The sequence below is a fragment of the Caretta caretta genome, chromosome 23 (genome assembly GCF_965140235.1).
Source record: "Caretta caretta isolate rCarCar2 chromosome 23, rCarCar1.hap1, whole genome shotgun sequence".
Taxonomy (NCBI): domain Eukaryota; kingdom Metazoa; phylum Chordata; order Testudines; family Cheloniidae; genus Caretta; species Caretta caretta.
The window spans coordinates 5,480,499-5,490,923 of NC_134228.1; positions in this window are offsets into that span (position 1 = coordinate 5,480,499).

Sequence of the window (10,425 nt, forward strand, 5' to 3'; positions counted from 1 at the left end):
AGTGCTACCGTAATACACCTAATAGCAATAAAAATGTACAGCGCCTGGCACCATGGAGGCCTGGTCCATCATGCTTGGGGCCCCTCGGCACTACTCCAATACGAATCATTCACAGCACTGGTCATTTCTGAATCTCAGCTGCGGTTTGGACAGGCCCTGCCCTGCGCCGCGACGAGGATGATGACGGCCCACGATGAGCAGCAGCTGCCCCCCCCCCGCGGCTCGGCGCACACATCCCACTGGTGGCAATGGGGCTGCGGTGGCTGCTTTGTGGCAAAGGGGCTCGTAGGACGTTGCCTGAGTAGCTCGGGCCGGGAGGGCTGGTTGCCAAAGGCACTGGCTGGGCAACAGGTTTGTCCTTCAACAGAAAAGCCTCAGGGCAAAAGGAAAAAGCAGCTCAACCGCCCGTCACGGGGTGTTACCCCCAGGGGCGCCCCCCACAGCCCCAGAGCTCATCACCCACCTGCAGCTACACACACACACACACGCACATGCATGCGGACACGGACGGACAGACACACACACAGAGCGGGGCTCACCCCCTCCAGCAGGGACACACACACACATTCACAGGGCAGGGCTTGTCTCCAGCAGGGACACACACTCAGCCCCACACACACACACAGAGCAGGGCTCACCCCCTCCAGCAAGGAGACACACACACACACACAGAGCAGGGCTCACCCCCTCCAGCAAGGAGACACACACACACACAGAGCGGGGCGGGGACAGAGACGGCAGAAGCCCATCTCACTATGGCCACCTGCAGCTCCTCTGTGCTGACCCCTGGCTGGCTTTTATAACCACTGGCTCCCTTCCCAGCTGGCCCTGATAACTGAACAGGGCTAGCTGGCCCCTGGCCTTCTGGCCCATCAAGCTGCAGAGACCCCCCTGTTACCTGGCTCCCATGCTGGGGGCTCTGAGGCCCGGAGGGCGACCCCTTGCTGGCAGATATGGGGCCCCTCAGTGATGCTTTATGTACATGGGGACCGGGGGGGCTGCTGCCTGCCTAGGCTGGATTAAATCAACAAGGGTGTTGGGAACCAGTCACAGCTTCAGAGCGGTCCAGGGACGAAAGCCGGGAGTCACAGAGGGCGAACTGGGTGCATTCTCCTGCCTGTGGGACACAGGAGGCCAGACTGGATGATCTAAAGCGCCCGTCTGGCCTCAAATGGGCTGCAAGCTACCGCACACCTGCCTCCCGGGCTGTCTTGTTTGCCGGTGCCGGGGCCCGGCGCAGCTAACGGGCTAGAACCAGTCCCAAGGCTTCCCTCTGGCCAGAGCTTTAGAGCTGGAGGGAAAAAATGTCATCTGAAACTTGGTTGTGGGGAAAAAATGCAGATCCCGAGATGCCAATTTCCTGTCAGTTTTGCCAGCTTGTTCTTGGCGGGCGGGCAGGGGGCGGGGAATCGAAACCATCGAAATGTTTTTGTTTTTTGGTTTGAAATTTCCTTCCGCTTTATTTGTTGGTTTTTTTTAATCGAAAATATAACCCCTTCCCCCCAAACTAGGGGAGCTGGAGCAGGGGGGCCCACATGGCCTCCCACACTTAACAGGCGGTAAGGGCGAGCGATGGAGGGAAGGGGTGGAGAGGAGCAAGTGAGGGGCAGGGTCTTGAGGGGAAGAGATGGGGCAGGGTCTCAGGGGAAAGGGGCGGTATGAGGTTCGGGGAGAAGGGGCAACACTCTGCTGCCCCCTCGACTAGACCAAGGTGCCCCCCTCTGATTGCTCTTTCTTGGGTGGCCAACAGTCCCTTACTACATCTCCGTACAACAAGATCGGGAGTTCCCAAGTGCTGCAAAAAGCAGCAAGAAATACCCCTGGCTAGTGTAGGTGAGTCCTGCTTATTATTATTCTTATTAATAGGAATGATATCGGGAGGAGAGGGGGCGGGGGCGCTAAGAAAACAGTCCCTTCTTTCTGAAATGCAATGTTGGCACCTAGGGTGGCCTGGTGCCTGATTTTCAACCGGACAGGGGACCTGACAGTGTCCAGTCAGATCTACGGACTGGACACCCAGAGTCCGTTTACTGTGAGTGGGGGAGGAGGGGAGGCAGTGGGTCATCACCCTGCCAGTCCCTACTCAGCCAGGGCCACCTCCTACCTTCATCGGCTGGCCCCTCGTGTCTGCAGAGGTGCTGCCCGGAGACCCCAGGAGGCTGCCCAGTGCAGGGCGCTGATCCCCTGCTGGCAGTGCCCGCAAACATCCAAGGCAGCACATCCAGAAGCAACAGGTGGATGCTGCAGGGAGGAAGACACTGCTTTGCTCCCCTGCCATCATCAATCTCCGCCCGGAAGGCTGTCATGGCCCCGGAAAAATGCCCCGGTTGCAGCATGTGGCCCCAGTGACCACATGTGAGATGCACTGCACTAGATCATGATTCAGGCTCCGATTTAGTCACGGATATTTTTAGGAAAAGCCATGGAGAGGTCACGGGCAATAAACAAAAATTCACAGCCTGTCCATGATTTTTACTATAAATACCCCTGAGTAAACCTCCGCAGGCCCCCAGGGCGCTGCTGCTCTGGAGGGCCCGGAGTCAGCCGCACCGGCACCTGCAGCTGCGGAAGTCACGGGGGCCACGGAAATGTCACAGACTCCGGGACTTCAGCAACCCTGCATAACAGACCCGCAGCCTTAACTGGGATGGTCCCCGTGGGACCTTAAAGTCCATGTGTCATGACCCCCAGGACACGAACCCAGCCCCACAACGTTCACAGGAGCAGCCCCACGAAGCCCAGCCCTGCCCGATTGGTGGAATCCCGTCTGACTGATACCAGCAGATGTCCTGGAAGCTGTGTGAACAACTGGGCTCCGCCCTGCTCCTTGATTTCCTGGCATCCGGAGCTGGCTTGACACTTGGCTTCTGACTTGTAGCTCCCAATATCCAGTTTTCCTCCTGCTTCCAACGTGCCAGTGTCCTGATTCGCGACTGTGGTCTCTGGCTCTGACGGTGATGGCTGGCCGCCCAGAACCCAGCCTGCCACGTGGAGTCTATGAGCTGACAAATTCTGTTTTGCTGTTGAGCCTCAAATGAATTTTTCCCCTGGATTTTTCAGACTAGCAGCCATTGAACCAATCAGTCCGTCAGTCTCCTGGCTCTAGTTAGAGCGAGGGTGGGAACTCTGCCCTCGGGGGCACAGACAGGACACAGACACAGATGCCTGCTAGCGTGTCTCCCGAAATTAGGTCTTCCTAAATACAGATGTGTGTTTAAGCCTCGTGTTCTTTTAAGATCCTTTTCTCTTATGTTCCCCCTAGGTACTAAATTCACTGCTATAGACATAGCTTAAGTTTCATAGTGTATACAGCCAGAAGGCACCCATTAAATCATCTAATCAGACCTCATGTATGGCCCAGGCCGCTACGGCCCGGAAACAGTTTTGCCTGATGAAGGAGGAGCTGTTACGTGACCATGGGGGTGAGTTTTTAGTTTTTGTGTTGCTGGGTGCTTGTTTGCTTGCCAGGTGCCTGCTTGAGATGAAATTCAGTGCAAAATGCAAAGTAATGCACACGGGAAAACATAATCCCAGCTCTACATACAAAATGAAGGGATCTAAATTGGCTGCTACCACCCAAGAAAGAGATCTTGGAGTCATTGTGGATAGTTCTCCAAAAAAGCTAACAAATGGAAAGGAAAAGATAATAAGACAGTAAATATCATATTGCCACTAGATAAATCCATGGCACACCCGCATGTTGAATATTGCATGTAGTTCTGGTCACCTCATCTCGAAAAAGAGATTAGAATTGGAAACGGTGCAGAGATGGGCAACAAAGATGATTAAGGGGCTGGAACAGGTTCCACGAGCAGAGACATTAATAAGACTGGGACTTTTCAGCACGGAAAAGAGATGACAAAGGGGGGATATGAGAGAGGTCTATAAAATCATGCCTGGGGTGGAGAAAATGAATAAGGACGTGTGATAAGAGAAGAAGCAGGGGTCACCCAATGCAATTAACAGGCAGCTGGTTTAAAACAAACAGAAGGAAATACTTCTTCACCCAACGAAGTGTAAACCTGTGGAACTCATTGCCAAGGGAGGCTGTGAAGGCCAAAAGTATCACTGGATTCAAAAAAGAACTAGATAAGTTCCTGGAGGACAGGTCCATCCGTGTCTATTACCCAAGATGCTCAGAGACGCAACCCCATGCTCTGGGTGTCCCTAAACCTTGAACTTGCTGAATCTGGGACTGGACAACTGGGGATGGATCATGTGATAATCACCCTGTTCTGTTCATTTCCTTTGAAGCATTTGGCACCAACCACTGCCGGAAGACAGGATACTGGGCTAGATGGACCATTATTCTGAGCTAGAATAGTTATGTTCTAAATTACATCACATCCATTAAAGTAACCACTTGTCCAAAGACAGTCAATGAGTAAGTTGCAGAGCTGGGAAATGAACGCTGGCTCCCCAAGTCTGCAGCCAGTGCCTTAACCACAAGCCTTCCCTTCCATCCCTCGGGTCTGGGAAGAGCCTCCCAGGCTCTGCCCCCACTCCGGGAAGAGGTGAGTGGGATTAAATCCAGCTGCACTCGGGACTTTGCCAGCAGAGGGGAGCATGCTCTCAAGGACATCTGGGTCTCCTAGGACCGGTCCGAGCCACACTCAGATCAAAGGAGCTTGCTAGCAGAACGGGGATGAGTCTTGATATTAAGGCCCTGGCCTGGAATGCCGATGACTCATTTTCCCCTTGTGTCTCTGCCATTGGGCATGTCCCTTCAGCCCAGATCCCAGGGTCACCAGCCAGGGACCAGGACCCCAGTGTGCCAGGCACTGTACATTTCCATTGCTTTCACAGCTCACGAGGGGATATTGACCCCAGCTCGGGAAATCACAGCCCCTGCAGCTCAGCTCCCCTGCTGTGAAAGGGAGATTTCCACGCGCCCTTTCCCGCACCTGGCCTGGTTAGGCTGGAAGAGCTTGTCTGCAGGTGGAAGGCATGAGGGAGGGAGGGAATTTAAAGTGCTGGAGCTATTCTGAGATAAGTGTGTCCCGGGTGGGGAGGGATGACTATTTCGGAATAGCTGGTCTAGGCAGGGCCTCAGCGCCCTCCTCTGGGGGTGGCCAAGGGTGCTAAATTGATCAGTATCCTTAAAATGCCTTGTGAGACCATAAGAACGGCTGTACTGGATCAGACCAAAGGTCCATCGAGCCCAGTGTCCTGTCTTCCCACGGTGGCCAGTGCCAGCTGCCCCAGAGGGAGTGAACAGAACAGGTCAACATCAAGTGATCCGTCCCCTGTCACCGGTGGTGTAAGTGGAAATCATTCCTTGCTGGTACTGCACTCGTGGGAGGGACACGGGGAGGGGACGGCACGTGACCTCCCCATGTGACCCTGCCTGTGACTCCTCCCCGTCCCCATCCCCCAGCCTGGGGCCCCCACGCTCTCCCCATCCCCTCCAACACCCCCCTTTGTATTTATAGACATCAACATGCTTAACTGCTCACTTTCCCCCCAAGTATGTAGTATTCAGTCTGTTTATATGCATTTATGGGAGTTGGGTGAGGAGCCATTTCGGCATATGTCTGACTTATTAAAAAACAAATTTTAAGTAGAACTGTATCCTAAACTGCATTATGGTATTGTACCCAAACACTGCATTTCAATGGGAGATTCAATTTCCTTTATAAGAACCGAACAGACTCCTGAAACTCTTACCAGTCCACAAAAGTGGTCCATACTCATGCAAAGAATCCCATTGTTTTCAGTGGGATTGATCAAATGATTGAGGGTTTACAGGATTAGATTCCAAGTTTGTAAATTGTTCTCAATGCCTGAGCAGTCAGATCAGAAGGAGCGTCATTCGAATAAAGGTGGGCAGATGTGTGATAAGTCTTAGCACCGTTGCTAAGATGAGGAACATATTTTCAGCCAAGTTCTTGGCAGATTCCTGAGGCAGCTGGTTTAAGGCCGTCAGTGTTCAGCATTATAATCTTCACTTATAGTTCTCTCACCCACAAAGCTGGAAAAGGAGGCATCTGCTTTCTTTGTTTTGCTGCTCCAGTTCCAGTTAACAAAATGTAGGTTAGATTAGTGTGGCTGTAAAGAAGAATTCTGTCTACACTGGGGACCACACATGATTGTCGTTAGGCTGCAGAACTGGGCTCACATCAGAAACCAAACATCCCCTGGCCAGTGAAAGCAGAGGCATTCCTCTACTGATTTGCACTTGATGTGATGCACTATGGATGTTGTGGATAATTCAGACCAATGGGGAGAAACAGAATCAAAAACACTCCTTAAACACCTTCCACACACACCCCTACCCCTCCCCTCTTATCATAGAATCATAGAATCATAGAATATCAGGGTTGGAAGGGACCCCAGAAGGTCATCTAGTCCAACCCCCTGCTCGAAGCAGGACCAATTCCCAGTTAAATCATCCCAGCCAGGGCTTTGTCAAGCCTGACCTTAAAAACCTCTAAGGAAGGAGATTCTACCACCTCCCTAGGTAACGCATTCCAGTGTTTCACCACCCTCTTAGTGAAAAAGTTTTTCCTAATATCCAATCTAAACCTCCCCCACTGCAACTTGAGACCATTACTCCTCGTTCTGTCATCTGCTACCATTGAGAACAGTCTAGAGCCATCCTCTTTGGAACCCCCTTTCAGGTAGTTGAAAGCAGCTATCAAATCCCCCCTCATTCTTCTCTTCTGCAGGCTAAACAATCCCAGCTCCCTCAGCCTCTCCTCATAACTCATGTGTTCCAGACCCCTAATCATTTTTGTTGCCCTTCGCTGGACTCTCTCCAATTTATCCACATCCTTCTTGAAGTGTGGGGCCCAAAACTGGACACAGTACTCCAGATGAGGCCTCACCAATGTCGAATAGAGGGGGACGATCACGTCCCTCGATCTGCTCGCTATGCCCCTACTTATACATCCCAAAATGCCATTGGCCTTCTTGGCAACAAGGGCACACTGCTGACTCATATCCAGCTTCTCGTCCACTGTCACCCCTAGGTCCTTTTCCGCAGAACTGCTGCCTAGCCATTCGGTCCCTAGTCTGTAGCTGTGCATTGGGTTCTTCCATCCTAAGTGCAGGACCCTGCACTTATCCTTATTGAACCTCATCAGATTTCTTTTGGCCCAATCCTCCAATTTGTCTAGGTCCTTCTGTATCCTATCCCTCCCCTCCAGCGTATCTACCACTCCTCCCAGTTTAGTATCATCCGCAAATTTGCTGAGAGTGCAATCCACACCATCCTCCAGATCATTTATGAAGATATTGAACAAAACCGGCCCCTGGACCGACCCTTGGGGCACTCCACTTGATACCGGCTGCCAACTAGACATGGAGCCATTGATCACTACCCGTTGAGCCCGACAATCTAGCCAGCTTTCTACCCACCTTATAGTGCAGGTAGGCTCCTTGAGGGCTCCTCTTGAGGGCTCTTGACCAAACAGCACAATACATATGCTAACAAACTTAAACAAAGGCTTTGTTTAAGTTTGTTAGCATATGTATTGTGCTGTTAAAGCCATTTAAAGAATGAATGTCCTCCCTAGCCACGTTCTGCTCCTTTAAGGAGCAGAGCGCAGCCCCACCCCCACCCCCTGCGGAGGGTGGGTGGGCTAGCCCCAAGTCTTTCCGGTACTCCATACCTGCTAAAAAATTTCCTGATGGTACTGCACACTTGCACTCCTGCGTGTCACCCATTCCCAGCTTCTGGCAAAGAGAGGATAGGGCAGGGGTGGGCAAACTGTTTGGCCCGAGGGCCACATCTGGGTATGGAAATTGTATGGCGGGCCATGAATGCTCACAAAATTGGGGGCTGGGGTGAGGGCTCTGCCTGGGGGTGTGGGCTCTGGAGTGGGGCCAGATGTGTGGAGTTCAGGACGCGGGAAGGGGCTCCGGGCTGGGGCAGGGGATTCAGATGCAGGAGGGGGTGAGGGCTCTGGCTGAGGGTGTGGGCTCTGCAGTGGGGACAGGGATGAGGGGTTCAGAGTATGGGAGGGGGATCAGGGCTGGGGCAGGGGATTGAGGCTTGGGGGGGAGTGAGGGCTCCAACTGGGGGTGCGGGCTCTGGGGTGGGGCTGGGGATGAGGGGTTTGGGTTGCAGGAGGGTGGTCCAGGTTGGCATCGAGGGGTTTGGAGGGCAGGGGGGGGATCAGGACTGGGACAAGGGGTTGGGGTGCAGGAGGGGGTCAAGGGTGCAGGCTCCGGTGGCACTTACCTCTAGCAGCTCTCAGAAGCAGCAGCATGTCTCTCCTACGCGGCGGTGTGGCCAGGCACCTCTGCGCACTGCCCAGTCCACAGGCACCCTCCCTGCAGCTCCCATTGGCCGCGGTTCCTGGCCAATGGGAGCTGCAGAGCCAGTGCTTGGGGCAGGGGCAGCGTGTGGAGCCCCCTTGCTGCCCCTATGTGTATGAGCCACAGAGGTAACATGCCACTGCTTCCGGGAGCTGCACAGAGCCACGGCACACGCAGAGCGGGTCAAACCCCTGAACCTGCTCCCTGGTGGGAGCTTGAGGGCTGGATTAAAAGGTTTGACGGGCCGGATGCGGTCCATGGGCCATAGTTTTCCCACCCCTGGGACTAGGGACACTTCAGAGCATGGTTTTGCATCCCTGCTCATTTTAGCTAATAGGTACTGATGGACCTATCCTCCATGAACTTATGTAGTTCTTTATGGAACCCTGTTATAGTCTTGGCCTTCACAATATCCTCTGGCAAGGAGTTCCATATGCTGACTCTGTGTTGAGTAAATAAACACATCCTTTTGTTTGATTTAATTAATTTCATCTGGCGATCCCTAGGTCCTGTGTTATGAGAAGGAGTAAACAACATTTCCTTGTTTATGTTCTCCATGCTGGTTATGGTTTTAAAGACCTCAGTCATATCCCCCTTAGTCATCTCTTTTCCAAGCTGAAAGGTCCTAGTCTTATTAATCATTCCTCATATTGAAGCTGTTCCATACCCTTCATCATTTTTGTTGCCCTCTTCTGTAACTTTCCAATTCCAATACAGATGCTCCCTGGGTTATGCAAGACCTGACTTACGCAAATTTGAACTTATAGAAAAAATTCCATAAGCCAGAAATAGGATTTTCGAGTTGCGGAAATTTTTGCATACTGTATGGAAATGTAACCCTTCTGCCCGTCAGAGTTGGCAGCAACAAGGGCCTGGTTCAATATCTAGGGGATCCATTCCAATAACACAATGCAAACCGGCTCGAGCCCCCACCCAGTGACCTGGGACAAATCTATACCACCCTCGCTGGGCGCCTCCAAGAGGCAATACTTCCCCTCTCGCAAGCACAGAGTCTGAGTGTAGCAAAAAGCCTTTTAATAACAGAGAGAAACAATGTGGCATTATGTTGGGGAAACATCACCAACAGGATTCATAACACAACCCATGAGCAAAACCCCACCCCAAGCAAATTTGGGGCATGCCCTTTCCCTTTGGTTCTTGAGCCCAGCAACCCCAAATCACCCAAAGTCCCAAAAGTCCAATGACCCAAAAGTCTCTGTCCCTGGTCAGGGTAGCCCCAGAGTTCGAAAGTTTATTTGCAGAGCTTTACCTCCCAACCTGGGTGGAGATGGGGGGGCAGGGGGGAGGGAAGAGCTAAGGGGCACCTTACAGGATCTGAAGCTGACCACCCCACAGCTCCATAGGCCTTCGCTCCGCTCCGCTCCGCTCCGCCAGCCGCCCCACGAACTGCTTTGCTCAACTCCGCTCTGCTCCCCACAAGCAGCTCCCGCAGTCCCATGAACTGCTCCGCATTCCACAAGCAGCTCCCGCCATCCTATGAACTGCTCCACCAGCCTGTCCACAAGGCACTCCAGCCGTCCCAGAAACTGCTCCACAATATATCTTCAGGCTCCCCCATTACTTAACACAACGCTCAGTGATTTCAGCTCTTAGGTGAATTCAGCTTGTAATCCCCCTTTTTCACTCAGGGGAGCCTCAGTGCTGGTCCACCATTAGCCCAATGTGAGCTCAGCAGCCTGTAACTAGGCGCCTAATAGAATCAAAATTAGCTCTGATATTCCACAGTGGAGAGAGGAGGAAGTGCAATTAGCATGTAAGGCCCTCACCAAGGGACCCATGCCACCAAGTATTAATACTTGTCCTCAGCCTCTCTCTATTCACAGTTTTGGAACCCATGACCCTTGCCTAGCGAGTGCTACTTAGTTGATGGTGAGTCCCTCCATCATAACAAAAGGCCCAGTACAGTTCCAAGCAGAGTTCCCATAATCAGGGTAATAACAATTTATTCTTCCTGCCCCAATAACAGAGATACTGGGGATCCCACAGCAGCCAAAGTGACCATTTGGGCAGCTATGGCCTCATTCTAGGCAGGGTGGGTGTGCCTATGCACATGAGATCGGCCCCTGAAGTTCTTTTTCACAATTTGCCACACCTCACCACCAGATGTCAGGGTGGAGCTCATTCTGACACTGCTTACATCCT